The 21,208-nt window shown below is 37.2% G+C and overlaps 1 protein-coding gene and 1 pseudogene across 6 annotated transcripts in view; both read right to left on the bottom strand.

Annotated features, from left to right (window-relative positions):
• Window positions 1–21,208, bottom strand: part of SNTG1 (syntrophin gamma 1) — a 918,312-nt gene that overhangs the window by 587,699 nt on the left and 309,405 nt on the right. The gene's annotated exons all lie outside the window — the stretch shown is intronic.
• LOC127490781 (short coiled-coil protein B pseudogene) lies at window positions 19,279–19,441 on the bottom strand (annotated as a pseudogene).

The raw sequence follows: 21,208 nt of genomic DNA, 5'->3' as shown, positions 1-21,208 counted from the left end.
TCATGAACACAGATGTGTGTACCTACAACAAAATATCAAGAAATATAATTTAGGGGCCGTGGCTGTAGCATAGTAGGTAAAGCTGCAGCTTGAAGTGCTGGCATCACATATGGGTCCTGATTCAAATCCTGGCTGCTCCACTTCTGATCCAGTTCCCTGCTAATGTGCATGAGAAAGCAGCAGAAGATGGCCATAGTAGTAGTGTTCCTGCACCTGTGTTAGTGACATGAAGGAAGGTCCTGGATCCTAACTTTAGATTGGCCCAGCTCTGGCCATTGAGACCATGTTGGGAGTGAACCAGCAAATGGAAGATTTCTTTCTCTGTAACTCCAACTTTCAAATAAATAAACAAATATTTAAAATAAATTTAAAATTCAATCCCATCAAGGAGGTAGGTACCAATGCCATCTCACTTGAAATATTAGTAAGCTATTTTATATTTAGTAACAAAGGATGACATTTATATGAGAAAGACAAATGATCTACAATGAGCAAGAGCCAGATGAAGTTCCTGTCTCCTGGCTTTGGCCTGGCCCAGCCCTGACCATTGCACCATTGCAGCTGTTTGAGAAGTGAAGCAGAGGATGGAAGGTCTCTCTCTTTATCTCTCTCTCTCTCTCTCCTCTCTTTCTGTAACTCTGCCTTTTGAATAAATAACTGAATCTCTAAAAATAAATGGAGTTAGAGTTGTAGCGCAAGTAAAGCCACCACCTACAACAAAAGCATTTCTTATGGGCACGGGTTCATGCCCCATCTGCTCCACTTCCAATTCAGCTCCCTGCTAGTGGCTTGGGAAAAGCAGTGAAAGATTACCCAAGTATTTGGGGACCTTGGAGACCTGTCATCCATGTCTCCACTTGGCAAATGTGGAAGAATTCCTTGGCTTGTGGCTTGGACCTGACCCAGCTCTGGCAGCTGTGGTCATCTGGGGAATGAACAGCGAGTGGAAGAGCTCCCTTTCTCTCTTCCTCTCTATTTCTCTACTCTCTGTCTCTTCCTTTCTGTAATTTTGACTTTCAAATAAATAAATGATTTTGTAAAAAATTCATTTATTTTTAATTTTCTAAGAAAAGATAAATGTCATCATGTTGTTATAATAATAAAATATCTCATAAATTCCTAGGAATGACACAGAAATGGGAAAACTTAAAACCCCATTATTGCCGGCGCCACGGCTCACTAGGCTAATCCTCCACCTCGCGGCGCCGGCACACCGGGTTCTAGTCCCGGTCGGGGCGCCGGATTCTGTCCCGGTTGCCCCTCTTCCAGGCCAGCTCTCTGCTGTGTCCCGGAGTGCAGTGGAGGATGGCCCAAGTCCTTGGGCCCTGCACCCCATGGGAGACCAGGATAAGTACCTGGCTCCTGCCATTGGATCAGTGCGGTGCGCCGGCTGCAGCGCGCCAGCCGCGGCAGCCATTGGAGGGTGAACCAATGGTAAAGTAAGACCTTTCCCTCTGTCTCTCTCTCACTGTCCACTCTGCCTGTCAAAAAAAAAAAAAAAAAAAAAAAAACATTTTTTTATTTCTGATATTGGACATAAGCCTTAAGATATATTTTAACTGTTTTTAACTTCTAGTTTCTGCCTTGAGAGGGAGCTGATGATAGTATTTTTTCTTGAGAGTATTTCAGTTAGTATACATCAAGATAGCTCTTGATGTTAGAGAATATTCTAAGGTTTAAAATAAAAAGCCAAATAATAAATGAGATGGCTACTTATGAATATAAGTCCCTCCTCTGATTCAAGAGAAAAAGCTAACATCAGTAGATGTGTGCTGTGCTCATAGTGATAGCTTCTGTGAGTATTATTTACATCAAACGCACCCCTCTTACATTTTGTATTTTTTGATTTTGTTGTTGATGGTGGTAGTGTTTTTTTTTTTTTTTAAGCTCTGATTTGACTTAAATGTCATTGACAAAACCTCCTTAATGGATCATTTCCATAGTTTTTCTCAGAGGCCCTGCTGATCTTCATTTCTCCTGATTCCTTGGAAAACTACCTTTTATCAGTTGAGATCTTCTTGCCCCAGTGCTTCCAAGACTTGCTACTATAATGCTTACCAGGATTCTACTCAACCGCAGAATGAGTCAGGAGGCCCCTGGTTTAGAGGGTACAGTGTCCAACAAATTCCTGGAGGAATCAAGCCAGAGTACAAGATATTGCAGAAGATCACAACTAGCCATCTTTTTCTACAGGAAGTGTTTATATTTCTTGTCTTTTCCAAATTTTAGTCCCTGTCTTGGGACTGAGGCCTATAAATTAACGTAACAAGTCAGATTATCAAAGTGTTTTCTCTATGCTCATTGACTTTCTTTTCAGTTAAAGTCTTCATGACCTTGGATTTTCTAGTGTTATGAAATTGAGGCGGTTCAAATGTTTTATCAGAGGTCCAGCAGTATTATGGTTAAGTGAAGGAACTTCAAAGCTACACTGCTGGAATTAAATTCCCAGTTCCAGCATTTGCTCAATATAACCTTGGGAAAATTATTTTCATTTTGGTGAATTACTTTTCTCAATGTAAAGTGAAGATACTAATGGGAATTAACTCACAGGGTTTGAGAGGATTTACTGAGTCAAGGTATATAAAGTGCTTAATAGCGTCTGGAATGCAGCAGGTGGTAGGAAAAGATTTGCTATTGTTAGGTCCCATATGGCTTTCTATTACAGATAAGGAGGCAAATGAAGGTTGGGAATTATATCATTCAGACTCTGTAAAGAAAAAGCAATTTATTGGGAAGTGGTAAACCAAATAGAAGTTGAGTTAATTGCCTACACCTTTACTAGCCACCAAATCTCTTTCAGTCAAATCCATATCAGCAACACTGATACTCTTAAATTTGTTTATTTCCTTATTCACTTCAGAATCGATGCTCCCCACAGAAGCAAGTCACATGAAAGAAGTCTGGGAACTCTATTCAGCTTGTACACTGTGCTCTAAATGAAGGGGTAGGATTGGATTAGGTGTTGGTGGACCAATCCTTACATATCCTCAGTTTCCAGGGTATCCTATAAATAAGATGACTTCACACTAAAATAGGGCAACTGGGGACCTGCATTCAGCCCTGAGATGGAATCTGTAGTCACGCTTGATCATCCTAACCTTGCACCTTCTAAGCTTTCTCCATTAGAATTTTGATATCACATCCCCACTGGTTGACTTGCTTTTCTGTGAGCATTTTAAAATTTTACTTATTAGGGCCGGCGCCATGGCTCACTAGGCTAATCCTCTGCCTTGCAGTGATGGCACACCGGGTTCTAGTCCCGGTCAGGGCACCGGATTCTGTCCCGGTTGCCCCTCTTCCAGGCCAGCTCTCTGCTGTGTCCCGGAGTGCAGTGGAGGATGGCCCAAGTCCTTGGGCCCTGCACCCGCATAGGAGACCAGGATAAGCACCTGGCTCCTGCCTTTGGATCAGTGCAGTGCTCCGGCCAAAGTGCACTGGCCATGGTGGCCATTGGAAGGTGAACCAATGGCAAAGGAAGACCTTTCTCTCTGTCTCTCTCTCTCACTGTCCACTCTGCCTGTCAAAAAAAAAAAAAAATTACTTATTAGTTAAGTTAATTTGAAAGGGTAAGAAGAGGAGCCAGCGCCGTGGCTCACTTGGTTAATCCTCCACCTGAGGCACCGGTATCCCATATGGGCGCCGGGTTCTAGTCCTGGTTGCTCCTCTTCCAACACAGCTCTCTGCTGTGGCCTGGGAGTGCAGAGGAGGATGGCCCAGGTGCTTGGTCCCCTGTACTCACATGGGAGACCAGGAAGAAGCACCTGGATCCTGGCTTTGGATTGGTGCAGCGCCGGCTGTAGCGGCCATTTGGGGAGTGAACCAATGGAAGGAAGACCTTTCTCTTTGTCTCTCTCTCACTGTCTATAACTCTACCTGTTAAATAAATAAAAAATAAATAAAAAATAAAAATAAAATAAATCTTTAAAAAAAAAACAGAAAGGCTAAGAAGAGACAGAAGAAGAGAGAGACAGACAACACTCCCATATGCTGGCTCACTCTCCAAATGCCCTCAGTGACTGGGTCTGAACTGAAGACAAAACCAGAAGCCAGGAACCAAAACCAGGTTGCCCACATGATGAAGGAAGCTGAATCACTGTGCCATCATGTGCTTCACAGTGTCTTCATTAGCAGAAACTGGAGTCAGCCCTTGAACCCAGGCATTCTGATAAGGGATGACACTATCCCAATTGCTACTTAACAGCTAGGGCAAATATATTTTGCTCTATGAGCATGTTGGAAGTTGAGTCCCAGGCCATTATGTTTCAATAGTTTAATCTAAATTCATACAATAAGATGATCTTTTCAAAACACTAGAATGAAAGGATAAATAAAATTCTATTGAATAGAAGAAAATATCATCTACCTACTTCATCCAAGATGACTCAAAGTATGATTACATATCTTTTGATTCTGACTAGCCAGATGAGATGATTTTATCTTAGCAATATTCAATAAGAAATCTGTCTGTAAGCATTTCATACATGACCTTCACTGAAAATTAAAATAGCTTTCCCAGAGTCATATTGATGAGTGCTGGAAATGAGAGTTAATTCAGGCAGTATATCTTTGGAGTCCCTTCACTAACTCTTAATGCTTTTGACCCTCTACTAAAAGAGCTTAACTTCTTCAGGATGGTGACACCAAAATAGGGAAAATGGCCAAAGTCACAATGGGAAAAAGAGTGACCATACCAAGCCTCAATCCCTTAAATTGTAGCATTATAGCTAATTTTTCTGTACTCTGAACCTAAAAGATGGTAGGACATATCCAAGAAGAAGTAAGTGTTTTCCTGTACTGTATTGACAATGTTTATAATTTTCATTATAATAGTGGATCCTTTTTTATTACAAATATTCCATGGTGTTTGTTATCTCTCACAGGTAAATAAGCAGGGCTTGCAGGGTACTTGCAAGCTTCATGCTCAGAGAGTAACCCTGAACACTGGATTGGTGCTGAAGAATATCTTCTTATTTTTTAAAAAGATTTATTTATGTATTTATTTAAAAATCAGAGTTAGAGAGAGAAGGAGAGGCAGAGAGAGAGAGAGAGAGAGAGAGAGAGGTCTTTCATCCACTGGTTCACTCCCCAATTGACTGCAATGGCCAGATCTGTGGTGATCTGAAGCCAGGAGCCATGAGCTTCTTCCAGGTCCTCCATGCGGGTGCAGGGGCCCAAGGACTTGGGCCATCGTCTACTGCTTTCTCAGGTCATTGCAGAGAGCTAGATAGGAAGTGGAGCAGCTGGGATGTGAACCAACACCCATATGAGATGCTGGCACTGCAGGCAGCAGCTTTGCCCGCTAAGCCACAGTCCTGGCCCCATGAAAAATATCTTCTAATGCAGGTTCTACATGCCCACTGCTGTCTTGGAGAAGTATTGCCCACCTCATTGCCAGAGAAGTAACCAGCAAGAACTCAGGCCAGTGGTGTGGCATGATAAAACCAGGGCCTGAAAAATACCTGCTAGCAAGAGTTGCTGTATATTCATTTGCCTCATCCTTGTCTTCAAACCAGGCAGATTCAAACTAGGAGATTCTTTTCTCTCTGTTGGCTCCTTCGCAGTACTATTTCTAGACAGAGTTGTTAGCTATAAAATGGTAAATCAAGCTCCTATCCACATCTTTGGACTATGATGTCAGTGCTTTGTCCCTCACACTAGGTCAAAACCACTTTTGCATTTTTTTAAGACTTTACCCTACACTATGCTACTGGGACAATTCCACAAACCGAGCCCCATGAAATGTTAAGGACATTAAAAAAGAGGAAAATTTTTATATGGAACTCAATTGCAATTAACTCCAGTTACACTACTTTCATATACTTGGATGGATAAAATCTGGATGCAAATTATTGCTATTAGAATCTAATCTTCATATAATGTAGATTGCACTATTCTTTAAAATTAGTGCTTTAATAAATGTTTTTGTTGGTAAGCTCTAGGTTTTGTGAAAAATCAATTCACATTTCCTCTACATAGGCTTTTGATTAGAATTTAGTTTATTTTCTGATTTACATCTTTTCATTATACCTTAACCATTGTGAGTTTTGAAATTTAATAATGTGCTAATTTAAAATCTGTAGGAAGCATGTAGATAACAACTGTTAATTTGGAGGAAATATGAGAGGCAAATGTAAGATATAAGGTTTATTTTTTCAAACACCAATTTCCCTTATCACAGAATCTTTCTTTTGAAAAATGTGAATTATTGGCCGGTGCCATGGCTCACTTGGCTAATCCTCCGCCTGCGGCACCGGCACCCCAGGTTCTAGTCCCGGTTGGGGCACCGGGTACTAGTCCCGGTGCTCCTCTTCCAGTCCAGCTCTCTGCTGTGTCCCAGGAGGGCAGTGGAGGATGACCCAAGTGTTTTGGTCCCTGTACTGCATGGGAAACTGGGAGGAAGCACCTGGCTCCTGGCTTCAGATCGCCGCAGCGCTAGCAGTGGTGGCCGTTAGGGGAGTGAACCAATGGAAGGAAGACCTTTTCTCTCTGTCTCTCTCTCACTGTCTATAACTCTCTCTGTCTCTCTCTCTCACTGTCTAACTCTGCCTGTCAACAACAACAACAACAACAAAAAAGAAAATGTGAATTACTTTACCAAATCACTTCTCTCTGTCTTAAAGGTCCATGAGAAAAATATTGAAGAAAGATACTATTACTTAATTTCTTTTAAATTGAGATTTAGTGTTTCCATCACATAGAGAAATATGTTTACTTTCAATAAGGCACAAGCATCACACATGTAACATAAATAATAAATGAATTTTAAAAACCCTCAAATTCAAAAGATTTTTATTTCTCCATTGTATTTTATTTATATTGAAACTGAGATACAGAGCTTAAGAGAACTTTCCTCTGTGAAAATGGTTGTTAAAGGTAGAGAAAGGACCTCAACTTGTGATCTCAGAACAGCCTTTTTATTCTTTAATAATTCTCCTTCATAAATGGAGGTACATAGGCAGACAGATATTGTACATGCACATAAAATCCATGAAACAATGAAGCAAAAATGAACACTTTCATTTGATAGCAAATCGTTTTTACTATACCCACAATAATAGTATAATCTCTTGTAGGACCCTTCTATAAGTGTTATATTATTCATTTTCAAGTGTTAAATGACACATCATGTGTAAAGCAACTAGAAAAGTCCAATCATTAAGCTGTAATACTCACTGTATGTTGTTATTATAGACAACATTAAACTCCTATCTTTCAGACTCAAATAATAGAAACTTAGTATTTCATCAGCTATCGTAAAGAGGCTATCTATATCCTTTTAAATTATTCAATTGTCTCTTTAGGCAATTATACTGATCTATGTTTTGATCAAAGAAGTTTTATATTCATATTTAAAGGTGGAAGATAGAGTACTCAATGACTATTAGAAAGTATTTAAAATTATATAATTGCTCTACTTTATATGGAGAAGAAATTAATCTTCCAAATGAACAAAGAGATACAAAGTATAAAAATGCCTACTAGTACAACAGAGGCTTTAGTATTATTTCATTGTTAGAAACAAGGCTCTGTTTTTAAATAAATGAGTAAATCCTGGATTGATTTCTTACTTTTCCTGTGCAAGATATCTGAGGCATAGCACAGATATGATTCTTTTGTTAAAATGTTCAATAAAAAATAAAACAAATTCAAAAGTGAGAAAACGATATGACCAAATTCATGCTTTCCTGCCAGAGATAAGTCCATGCCTGTGCATCTGGGCTAAGAGGGCTTCATTCTTGAGCCAAGTGTAACAGGAGTGTAAGAGAGAATGGGAAAAAGTCTGTTAGTAACCAAGGACCACAGAGAACCAGTGCTGTCTCAAATCCATAAAGCAGATGAGCAGCTGAGCCAGAGACTGCCACAAGCCAAGCCAGGATGACTCCAAACTGCTCTTAGTGTTGTTCTTTGTGAAGGGAAGAAAAGAGACTAGAAGGAAGGGAATAAAGGAGAGGAGAGGATGGAAGGGAGGAAGAGGAGGGGAGGGGAAAGGAGGAGAGGGGAGGGTAGGAGGAAAGAAGCAAATTCTGCAGTTGTGACTTCTTTCAGAGGCTTTCAGAGGGAGCACCAGACAGCACACCACATCTGGGCCTGGACAAGTAGGCCCTGCTGGTCTTGGCAGACCTGGATACCCTGAGCCTCCTCTATGGAGCCTCTGATGCCGTGCAATCCAGTAAACAGTTCAAAATAAACAACCAAAAGTCAAAATTAGAGACCCTCCCTTTTATTACCCTGCCACAATGTACCAATTTTCTGGGAAGACAAACAGTTACTGGTAATTGTTATCACTGGTCTCATCTCAAGAATATGTTCTCCCTCATAATTCTGCATTAGAGGATGGCTTTTTCAATAAATTCACAGCTAATTAACCAAAAACAGCTAGGTAGATGACTTGCCCAGCTGTTCCCAAATGTCTGCTTGTGGATGAGTGAGATAGTACTGATTCACCTGGCATCTTTGAACAACCTATAACAATAACCCGTATTTTATTCTGCAATGTTACTTCCAATGAATCAAATGTGAATAAGAATTATTTTTAAAATAAGATGCAAGTTTTCTTCCTGTCACCTAATTACTATGTAAGAATTTATAGCACTTGATGTCAGAGAGACTTTTGACCCTGGAGAATCATGGCCTAATAATACAGAAAACAACCTGACAGTTTTGAAATAACACCCCATATGCCAAAGAACTTCTAAAACAAGGAGTATTTTTGATATATATAGCAAGATAAATAAAAACAGAAAACACATACTGAAATGATCAAATGTAAAAAGACCAGTAAAAGAAAAAAAATAATCAAGTGCGTGTCCAGAAAATACTCTATCCCGGCATCATTTATTGGCAATGAAAGGCAAGCTGCTTGCAATGTAATTGCACCATTCTTTTTAAGCCCAATTTAGTCTTATTATCTTGTCGTTCCGTCCTTTTCCTTCATATACTCTGGCCGCTTTGCTGCATCACTGAAACAGTTGAACAGGGGGCTGTTTCCCCCTTAGAGCCCTTTATGCAATGTGCTCTCAGATGATTGAGCAGGTCATTGCTGTGATGTGTGTAGAATCCTGCTGGGTTTGTCAAGAAGAAGTGGTCAAATGGCTTACAAAACTTCTGCAAAAGTGTGCAAGAAGCTTTATTGAAGCAATTTACCTTTAAGAGACACTGGCAAATGTTTGAAGAAGAAAAGAGGTCTTCCTTGCCATACCCTGCGCAAGTTTTCAAAAGAACAACTATATCCATGTGATTTTTGATTGTTAATTATTGATGACCAATTATTTATTTTCTGAAAGAGAAATAATTTAAATGAACTGTAGCTGCGCTCTGATGGTCTCAGTGTCATCTACAGCAGACTTAGAAACACCAAATTCAAATAAATCCATGTTGTAATTGTGAGAGAAAACATAGACACTAATCTTGACCACCTGTGGTTCAGACTGACCTCAATCACAGAACACAATGAGTATAAAAGATAAATAGCAGATGAATTTTGCATTAGACTAACATCATAGTCACAGCAATATATAGTTGTTCTAGGAAGAATTGGACGCAGAAAGCCGACCTTTGTTTCCAAAGATTTATAGAAGGCCTCTGAATTACACAGTAGTCATATCTGAATCCTGGGGCTGAATAGAGACTCTGTTGGAGAGTAGGCATTTGAATCACACTTGGCAAATGCAGTAATAAATGAATGAATGGAAGCAACCAAGGGATTGTTAGGAGTAATTTAAATTTCAACTAGAAAATACAAGATACTCATATGATAACCAAGTGTTTTCCCACTGTTCACTAAATAGCCTTCACTAGAAGATGCTCTAGAGGACAAATAATTGAGATCAGAATTTGCTGTACAATTTAAAGTTAGGATTCAAGCAATCTCATTTCTGAGATCTGCTACTGAAATTTTAAATTCCTGTATCTTATTTTTGTATATTACAACATGTTTTGTGCTTAAAATATTCAATATTCTTACTTATTAGGATATTTTTTCCCTTCTGAAATATACTAAATATTCTGCTGTGGGAAGGCCACAGGGTAGCAAACTTCAGGGAGAATGGGCACAAGGATCTTGCATGTTTAAATGGTATACCTTGAACTGCAGAGTTTGAATTTTGTAATGTTCCTTCTGATACAAGGCTATGATCTATCACCAGTACAACAAATTCAGAAATAAAACTGATAATTATCACTGAAATTCAACTTATAACTTGCAGTCTTATGTAAATTATCCATTTCATTCTTATCAGTGGGTCTCCTAGTACGGTCCCTTCACCACCACCAACTGTATACTCATTAGAACTGCAAGTTAGTCAGCTCAATCCTACACCTCCCAAATCTGGATATTGAGGTTCAGGCCTTGAAAGCTGAGTTTCCACAAGCCCTACAGGTGAGTCTGCTGTATGCTCGGTTTTGAGAATCTCTGAGCTATTATAAATAAAATTCAGAATAACAACAAAATTATTTCCATTCTATGAATTGCATCCTTCAATCCATAGTATCTCTGTTGGTAATTACATTTTCCGAAAAGTTTCTAAGCGCAGTGGCTTGGAGGTTGAAAAAACATTCTGTCCAAGGTGAGGGGCATGCTGCTTCTCTCTTGGTCTTCTGTGGTTTTTGGAGGAAGCATACCTCAATAATAGGATTATCTGGTCCTCTTACAAAGGAACAAAAAACATTGCTTGTTTAAAGGAAGACCCAGAACACAAGAAGACTCTGCAGCAGGTCTAGGCTGTTTTGCCACAGGGGTCACAATATCCAGCAGATCCAATGGGACGTAGAGTCTCCCCGGAAGAGAGCAGGCTCTTCAGATGAATCCCAGAAAAGGCCCCTAGGATTCTGGAGCAGGGCAGATTCATCTTCACTGGGTATGTGTGCTCCTTTCAATAAACAGATTCTGATCAGGTATAGGATTTAACAGAAATTGTACAGTTGACCGTAGGCCACCAAGTTACTCTGTGACCTAATTTTCCACTGTGAACTGTGTATTATTTGTCTCCAAAAGCTATAAAGTTGGGTGTACACAGAAACTGCTTTGCCCCATCATCAAATGGAAGTGTATCATGCCAAATTGGACTCAAGTTTTCCATGAAGCCATAAGAAAGCTACCCAAAGAAATAGTCCATATACTCCTGGTCCTCCTGTTCTATTATCTTTCCTCTCTCCGCCTGCACCTAAAACTCCAGCAGAGTTTTTTTGTATTCAGTGAGGGTGAAAATATTAAGGCTTTGGTTGTTTGTTGTAGATCTGCATTTGACACCATCACTGCCTGAGAGATGACATTTGCAGTGCTACCGTCCCACTAAGGAATAATTCTAAAGACATCATGAAAGAAAACCCTCTCAGTGAGAAGCACTAGATGAATGCATCTAGTTGTTCATTTTCTCAGGAAGGAAAGATAGTCAAAGATGGGGACGGACATTGATTCTTAAATGGAGGTTAATGAGCTGCTATGTGGTCATGGATTTAAAGAAAAACTACCAGAATGTAAGTGACAATGTCTGGGGAAGAAGGATATGAATAGAACTCTCAGGATGAGCATAGAATAAAAAGATATTTGCACCCTATGTGTATGATTGCCAGAAAGTGACTTCCACAGAACATTTTTTTTTTCTAATAACATGGATAAGACAGCCACTGTTATGTTATCAGTAAATCTGTTTCCCCAGCCATCCCTGTGATATTCGTGGGTTGAGACAAGTCACTAGGATGGCAGTGAAAGAGAGTATCTATGGGATAAGCGACATGGACTTCAATCAAGAGACAGATTCTGGTACAGCCACTGACCCCTGGGATAACCAGAAAGCTTTTGGTTTGTTTCATTGGACCTCTTCCACCATGGGAGTGGCAGCTCTTTTTTTCATAGTAGAATACTTATCAGTATTGATTTGATGCCCTGGTCACATACAGCATTTTTCTAAAATCTAAGAATTTATATTCTTTTAAACACTGCAACATTACAAAAAGCATTATTTCTGACTACGGAGCCCATTTCATAGTAAAAGAAGTATGACAACTGATTCACAATCATGAATTCTCTGAAACACAATTTCATCCAAGTTTACATGACTTTGTACAAATTAGCTATTATTTTTATAAACTATAAAATGAGCCCAAGAATATCATCTACTTAACAAGTCTGCAGTAAAAATTAATTGAAATTTTAGGTATAAAATTTTTCAAAGCTAGCTATGAGCTCTAGAATTAAAAAGAGTACTTGGTTTTTATAAATATATTTACTAAAAATAATTTACTTATAATTTGATAAACATTACATTAAGCACTTTACATATACTATCTATTTGCTACAATTGATCTTAGCCAAAAGGCCGAGAAGTGATTCTACTATCTATTTGCTATTCCCACAGCACCATAAATTTGTTGGAAGTAAGGTTCACAGAATTTAAGAAACTGTCAAAGATGTCACAATTTGCAGTGTACCTCTAGAGACATAACTTTTAACACAACTTCATGCACTTTCTAAGCATGCTGTAGAACTTTAACACCTTTGAAAGTACTTGTCATTCCCAGAGAGAAATCAGCGTCGCAGGTATCACTTGCAATAAGATAAATTTCAAATTTTCTTTTTTTAAAAAAAATTAGAAAGCTATCATTTAAAGTATTTTAGAAATCTGAGGTTTCATGGTAAAATTTTTAATTTAAAAAGTCAATAATGGCTAAATTTTACAAAAAGGATATTTAAATTTGGTTCATTTAATTTTTTTTCTCAAAACATGTGTTAGTCATTTTATTTTTATATTTAGAGCTTCAATTTATATTGTTCAAACATCAAGTTGAACATATTTGAATGTTGTTTATTGCCCTAAGTTATATTACTGCTGAAATCTGATCTTTTTACATTTTTTTCTTTAATTATTTAGTTAGTGAGGCATTAAGCCTTTTTTTTTTTTTTTTTTTTTTTTGACAGGCAGAGTGGACAGTGAGAGAGAGAGACAGAGAGAAAGGTCTTCCTTTTGCCGTTGGTTCACCCTCCAATGGCCACCGCAGCCGGCACGCTGCGGCCCATACACCGCGCTGATCTGATGGCAGGAGCCAGGAGCCAGGTGCTTTTCCTGGTCTCCCATGGGGTGCAGGGCCCAAGCACCTGGGCCATCCTCCACTGCACTCCCTGGCCACAGCAGAGAGCTGGCCTGGAAGAGGGGCAACCGGGACAGAATCCGGCGCCCCGACCGGGACTAGAACCTGGTGTGCCGGTGCCGCTAGGCGGAGGATTAGCCTAGTGAGCCGCAGCGCCGGCCTCATTAAGCCTTGACTATATTGTAAATTAAAAAATGGGTTATCTCAAAAATAATTAAATATTAACTTAAAATGTAGAAACATATTTTGAAAAATTGCCTTTAAAATCATTAATAGTCAATGTGAATGACATTAAATGAATGGAGTATTAAGAACAAAGGATATTTTAAAAGTTGAGTAAATGGGTTGGGTCATGTGTTAGATTTCCTTTGGCTATTTAGATAAAATCATTTTCCTAGAAGGGTAAAGGACACCGTGTGAAACAGTTACAAGAGTAAATATATGCATAAGATATGGAAACAAAATTTTTAAACTAGTATTAGGAATTCGGTATTGCAGGATGCATTTCAGGCTGAAGCCAGATACATAAGTCAAGATAAAAGATAGATTTTATTTTTTAATTTTAAAATATAGTCATCTTGTGTTCTGATGAAATTAGAGAAACAATAGAAATGAGAATTAGATGATGCTTACACAAGCAAAATAAAATTGCAGGAGCAAAATCTTTAAGTAAAGATTGAACCTTAAAGAGTGTTTTGCTGCGATGAAGTGTACACATCCCTTTCATAGTTAACAAAAGGGAAATGGATATAAGCACAGGTTGTTGGTAGATTTCTTGACTGATAGGTAATTCCCTCCATAATGTTTCCTTTTTCTAAAGAAACTTATGCTATTTCATTTATCTACTTCATTCTGATTATAAGACATAGCCATAAGAGAGGAAGTTCAATAAATTTTGCAAATAAATACAAAATATAAGGTAACCTTTATCCTGATTGTACTCCATCTGGGGATTATCACAGAACTTTATTTCTCTCACGTGAATATGTGGTTACTTCAAAAACTATGGAGAATTTAAAGGCCAAGTTCATTTTGGTCCAAAACGTTTTTCTTAGATTTATGTAGTTTTTTTTTTTAAATAATATGAAGCTTCCATGAACTTTATGCAGGTCATTCCCATATATGATCTCAACAATTTCGCACCCAAATAAATTTATCTCGTAATTCCATTCCTTACAAAATTTATAAATTGTCCTTGTTGCTGGATCAAATTATTACACCAACTAATATTTATAATCTGAGCTTTGAGTTCACAAAGTAAAAGCAAAGTCACCAGCACTGTTATATGTTTTCCTGTAGTCATGATTTGCTACCTGGGTAAGCAGGTAGAAATTTGATTGAACTCTTATTAATATTTTTGGGTTAAGTTTCACCATGAGAGAAAGGCAAGTGATTCTACTGTGGTATCATGGAATCTAAATTATATAGTCATGACATGTAGCCCTAAAGAGTTGGGAATACTCAAAATGCATTTGAGGCAATGATGGTTTGGAGTCCTTGACAAACTGAAAAAGCATGACTAAAGTGAGTGAATAACATTTTGGATATGAAATAGTCATATTCAATAATAGAATTTAGGGAATGACCATACAAAGAGTTGCCTCCTGACAAAGAGCCAAAACGATAGGTGGCACAGAACTAAAAGCCAAAGCGTTACATTAACCTAGTTTATGAATTCTGAATCATCAACACTACAAAGTAGTGTAGGGCAATATGACTATTCAAGTGCTAAAATCTTTATTAAATAAGGAAAATTGATTACATGTTCGGTAGAAGATGCTGCCAAATATGCCAATGATCAAAAACATCTCCTGAGAAGCATATTTTTGTTTTTTGACAGGCAGAGTTAGACAGTGAGAGAGAAAGAGAGAGAAAGAAAGGTCTTCCTTCTGTTGGTTCAGCCCCTAAATTGCTGCTGCGGCCAGCGCGCTGCGATGATCCGAAGCCAGGAGCCAGGTGCTTCTTCCCGCTCTCCCATGTGGGTTCAGGGACCCAAGCACTTGGGCCATCCTCCCAGGCCACAGCAGAGAGCTGGACTGGAAGAGGAGCAACCAGGACAGAATCTGGCGCCCCAACCGGGGCTAGAACCCCGGGAGGATTAGCCAAGTGAGCCACGGCACTGGCCAATAAGAAACAGTTTATTGGACTTATTGGATCACAGCAGATCAGGACAACGAAAGAACCAGGTGAACGCATGTCCCCCTCTAGGACTAAATGTTTCTGCCATGGAATGATTAAGACAGTCACTAAGAAAGATGGAGATGAAGCCATGGCACCAAGGGATTTCCAGGTTTGCATCAGAATAAGAAGGTGAAGAGAACATTCAAGAGACTTCAGCAGGTAGAGAAGATTTGTTGATGGTAAAAGAAGTAGAAGGAGAATGGTTAGAGGATTTTGGAGATTAGGTGAGGATGAGATAATGGGTCAGATTAGAGGTTAAAGTGATATGAGGTAAGTCACAGAAGGATGTAATGCAGAGCTGGCCATTACTTGGCATCAAGCACTCAGGACTGTTTCGTCTCTTAGGACAATACCTTTGAGGCTAAAGGAGAGAATAATTATCATAGATTTCCTTTAAGGATCATTCAGCTCACATCAATTCTGGGTTTCTGGGTGTTTCATATCAATAGAATATTTACAGACAGGAAAAATAATTTGAGTGATCCAGGGTGTAGGCATAAAATGAGGAGCTGCTGGCTGCATAAGCTTTGTCAAAGCCAGGGTACATCTGACTATTGCAGTGGTGGCTGAGTCTGGAAGAAGAGACCAAAAGAGATGAATGAAACCCAAAAGTAATATGAAATAATTCTGATGAGCTGTTTGGTGTATTCTTCAATACATGCACCCACACAAAATAAAATATATTTTCTCTGGAAATTGGCTTTCCTTTGCAGTTAGGATTACTTTTGTTATAAATATGCTGGTCAATTTGTGGACATAAAAACAAAATAATTTTACTCAGTAGCATGTATACATCTTTTACATCTGAGGAATCTTGAAAAAGTGCAAGAAATGCATTATGAAAAGATAGGCTTGGGTTTCAAAAGTTTCTGCACCAGAACAGAAGCGTAGTGATGTCTCAGGATTAGTTTGAGGCACTAACAAGGATAAGCCGGATGTTTAAAAACCCCAAATCAGAGCAACATAAGTTCTGCTAAAGCTGAAACAGGAACACACATTAAATTGATCAAGAGGCTTGGGCCAAAGAATGGAGAAATCACTGATTCTTTATGTGAAATTTGTAGAAACAATGTCTCATAGAAACCAGCAATTTACAAATATATAATTCATTTTATGAAGGGACAGGATAATATTGATGATGAAGTCCATAATGGCACACCATCTACACCATTTTTTCAGAAAAACACTAATGTTACTTGTACCTTAGTGAAATAGGACTGGACTGATTGCTTAGTAGCAAAAGCAACAGTCAGCAGCCAAGACCTCTCAACTGGTTTAGCCTACTCAATTCTGACTGGAAAACTGAAGTGCCGTAAATTTCTGCTCAATGGGTGGCGAAAATGTTATACCTAGATCAGCTACACAAAAGAGTAGAGCTTCCAATCGAAATTTGAAACTAGTGAGATCAAGAGCTCGAAGCATTTATTCAAATAATTTTAACAAGAAATGAAATATAGCTTCACCAGTATGATCCCGAAGACAGAACACTATCAAAGCAATGACTGTGTGGTAGAATTGATCCAGTTAAAGCAAAGTTCAAGGCATAAGTTTTTTGGAATGCTTGAGACTTCTTTCTTGTTGACTTTCTGGAGGGCCAAAATACAATAGCATCTGCTTATATGTAGAGTGCTTTGAGAAGGTTAACCAAAGCTTGAGTAGAGAGAAGCCCATGACAGTTTCACCAAAGAGCCTTTCCCTTCCCAGACAATGCTCCTGCTCCTGGCTGTCAACAAATGAGAGCAATTTTAGGAGTCACTAGCAAGTCCTAATTTGGCTCCTTCTCACTTATTTTTATATTTATCTTAAAAATATTTAAAAGGCACACAAATTTCTTATTTAAAAATGTAAAAAATGAATGCAAGTGATATAGTTAAATCCATGAAACCTTGGTTCTTTATAGCTGATATCACGGCTTTAACAAGTGTCTTGAAATTCATGGAGGTTATGTTGAAAAAAAGATGTTTATATTTTAATCTTTATCTTTCCTTTTTTCCATGAATATTTTAAACTCCTTTTACATTTATATATTACAGTTTATCAATTATATGTCACTTAACAAGAGTAATTTCTTGTAGTTTTAGATCCTGAAATATTAAAACAGATTAATTGACCAAATCTGAAAGTACAATTTACAGAAAATTCAATTGGTAATTATGGAATCCATCATGTGTATCTCAAAGCTTGATATTGTAATAAAAAACCAACAATCATCTATGTAAAATGCGATATAATTGACTGGTGTTATTATTGTATATTCATTATGTTGTATCTCTTTAACTCAGAAATATTTAAAAGGAAATATTTAAACTGAGTGTCTTTATTTTGATTTCATTTTAGAAAATATGTTTCTATTCTCATTCAGCTGTCACCACTTGCTCCATTCAATGTAGACACTACATACTGGAACACCAAAGTGTAGAAAACTTTGAAAATCTGGCTTGGTTTTTAAATAGCATAACATTTTTTTGTGCTATGTCATGACATTCTTTTAAAAGAGACTGAAATCATTTGGTGAGCTGGCCCCTTCTACAAATATGGATTTTTCTCCAAATGGGACTTTTTTAAAAGACTAACATACAGCATCACATCTCACATGCACTCTCCTGTTTATCTCATTACCTATCACTGAAAAATCCAAGAGGCAACATTTTATATCCTCTTTTCACTTTAGTCATATTTATATGCACACTAGTAACTTCATTAGTCAAAAATGAAAACCCTTTACCTCTTATTCAGTGTGCTAATGTTATTTTATGCTTTAGATGCCCAATACAACAAGTTGTTTAAGCAATAACTGCTGTAAATACCAGTTCAATTGAATTAAATTTTAAAAATTGTGAAAACATGTGTAGTGTGTAAATGAGCAACTTAGAAACTTTCCTGACCCCTTTCCTCATCTGTCCATGGAAGTAGGAATCATGAAAGTATCAGTTTTCTGGTTTTTCTTGAAATTCTAGTTTGTGGAAAGGTAAGGAGATTTGGATTATATTGAAGTAATTAAAATAGTGATTTATTCATAATACTGATACTAATATACTCAAGGAATTTTGCAAGAGTTGATCTGCTTGATACTACAAATAAACCTGGAGACTCTGTAATTTTTCAAGTGTTGACTTATATAAGTTTAGTCTAACTTAATCCATTTTCCTTTATATTCACTCAAAATATCTATTCAATACCATAGATAACACAAATCTGGAGTGAAAAAATTTGGAATTAGTTTACTACTATTTACCATCATGTACTTTTCCATCATTTTATTTTTCCTCAGAATTTTCTATTTTAAAGCACATATATGACTATAATTCCTATCTTTATAGATAGAAAGTGGTTATATTGGTATAAGGAAGTTTTTAACAGCAATTTTGGCATTCACTTTCAAGGAAAACTCATTTTTTAATCCTCCATTTGTTGTCAAGTGATTAAAGAGAAATCAGCAATCATATCTTATTAGTAAATAGCACAAATGACAAGACCTAGCTAAGAAAGTCTTATTTTGGTTAAATTTCAACAATTATAGTTCATAATACTGTCATAGATGATTAACATTACAATTACTTTTACAAATGGGAAGCAAGAGGCAAATACAAAAGAAGCACAACTTAGTGGACAAAGCACATAAAGTTGTGTATTCAGGACAAGACTCTGGTTACTTTTCTCAGCACAGTAATATTTTCTTATGTATCTTACTAAGCCTATAATAAAAAAAATAGTGCTAACCCTCTAAATAAAAGCAAATCTGATAACATATTCAAGTGTCATAAATATATACAATGCTAAATTGTATTATAAGATCTCTACAACATATTTGCACATTTTCATAGATTAATATAATACACAAATATGTGAAAATTAGATTAAGTAGTTAATTTTGCCTATATCGGACATTATCTTCATTACAATCCAATGAAGCCAACACAAAAGTACTTTATCTTTTGGAATCTAAGCAAGTTTCAAAAAAGAAGAAAGTCAGCAGCAGCAATTTCTCACAACATAAAGGGTATCAATACCTTATGTTCTTTTGCTTTTTGTGTCAGTGGTTCAAAAAAGAATGGAAGCTGACATGAGGTTTTCTATATATTGTCCAAAAACAGTTTTCTGATTTTAATTGCAGATTTTATTCATTAACTGAATCTACTCTTGCAGAGAAATTATCCAAATCAACATTTATCATCTTAGATAACAAACTCTTGGGCCGTGGTCTTACACTTGAAGTGCTCGGAGGGAATCTGGAAGACAGCTTACACCAGGAGACTTGGAACAACTGATACTTTGACAATTTTAATTTAATTACTTTTTGTTACTGAGTTGTGAAATCTCCTTAAATATTGAGTGTTAATCCCTTACAAAATATATAATTTGTAAATCTTTTTCCAAACTTCTTTTTTTTTCATTTTTAAAAATTTCTTTTATGCAGCAAAATATTTTAAGTTGATATCCCATATTCATGGGTTGGAAGTGTGTACAGATTCTATAAAATTTCAGCAGCACTCTTCACAGAAGTTTTTAAAATCTAAAATTCATAAATAACTGCAAAAGACATGAGTAGTGAAAACAATCTAGAGAAAAAAACAAAGATGGTAGCATCATATTTCCTGATTGTAGGTTATATTATGTTAATATATAGGTTAATAAGAAATATGGTACTGGTATAAAATAGAAATAAGATCAATGAAAAAGAATAGATAGTCCAAAAATAAACTCAAGCACATATGGTCAACATGATTTTAGGAGTATACAAGAAGATGCGATGGGAAAAAGGTAATTTCTATAATAAATGATACAGAGACATCTGGATTTTACATGTGAAAGAAGAAATTGAGACCTTTACGTAAGTAATACCATCCACTACAACCAACTCAAATTGGATTAAAGACTAAAATATGAGAGTTGAAACAGTAGCACTCTTAAGAAAAAAATCATAGGGAACTATCCTTAACATTGTCCTTAACAATGCTTTTTTAGATATAACAGCAAGTTATTGAGCAGGAAAAGCAAAAATAAATGTGACTACATCAAAAGATAAATATTCTTATAAGGGAAAGAATGTTCCCTTGAAGGAATGCTGTATAGAGATAAAAGCATTGATGAAAGATAATACTGAAGAATTGCACAAAGCAATAACTAGGTATGATGAAGAACAAAACTAATGATCAGGAAATGAATGACAAGGCTGCAGGGAAGACAGAATTTATGAACAACTAGAACTTCAGGAAGGAACGATTGGCCAAGTGATGATTGAAAGGTGCAGATCAATCAAGGAACATATTGACAAGTTATTTACTGCCATTGAGAAAGTGTTTCATATGTACGTATTCTCTATCATTCATCTTTTTGAATGATGGTATTTTCTTATTAATACCAAAATGAATATGTTAGATCATGACCTAAAATTTCCTGAATTTTTCTTGGTCGGGGGGGCGTTGAGGCAGAGAGAGGGGGTGAGAGAGAAGAGGGGAAGGAGAGTTTGGAAGAGAAGATGAAAAAGAGAGAAAAATTGAATGTAAAATGGTAACACCTCTTGGATAGACAGCTCTACAATTCCTTAAATAACTTAGTATTTGATGGACTACTAAGCATTCAAGCACCCATTTAGAAAGCATCTGTAAATCCTGAATATAGATGTTTATAACAGTTTTATTCATGACTATCTCCAGAAGATGAATGGACAAACTGTGAAACATGCCAGAGTGGCATACTGTCTATAAAAAATAAACTACCTGTCAAATCACAAAAAGCAAATGATTAACCTAAGATATATATTCTTAAGTGAAGATGCCAGTCTGAAAAATCTGTATGCCACATGATTCCAATTACTGTCTATGTCATTAGGGAGAAGGCAAAACTGTTCAGATAGCAAAAAATCAGAGGTTTCCAGGGGTTCAGCAATGAGGGGAGAAGGGTTGAGTAGGTGAGACAAGGAGATATTTCTGGGTACTAA

The sequence above is a fragment of the Oryctolagus cuniculus genome, chromosome 6, assembly GCF_051225735.1.
Source record: "Oryctolagus cuniculus isolate XC-2025 breed Fujian yellow rabbit chromosome 6, ASM5122573v1, whole genome shotgun sequence".
Classification (NCBI taxonomy): domain Eukaryota; kingdom Metazoa; phylum Chordata; class Mammalia; order Lagomorpha; family Leporidae; genus Oryctolagus; species Oryctolagus cuniculus.
The sequence above is the reverse complement of the archived record's forward strand: the minus strand, read 5'-3'. Positions and strand labels throughout refer to the sequence as shown.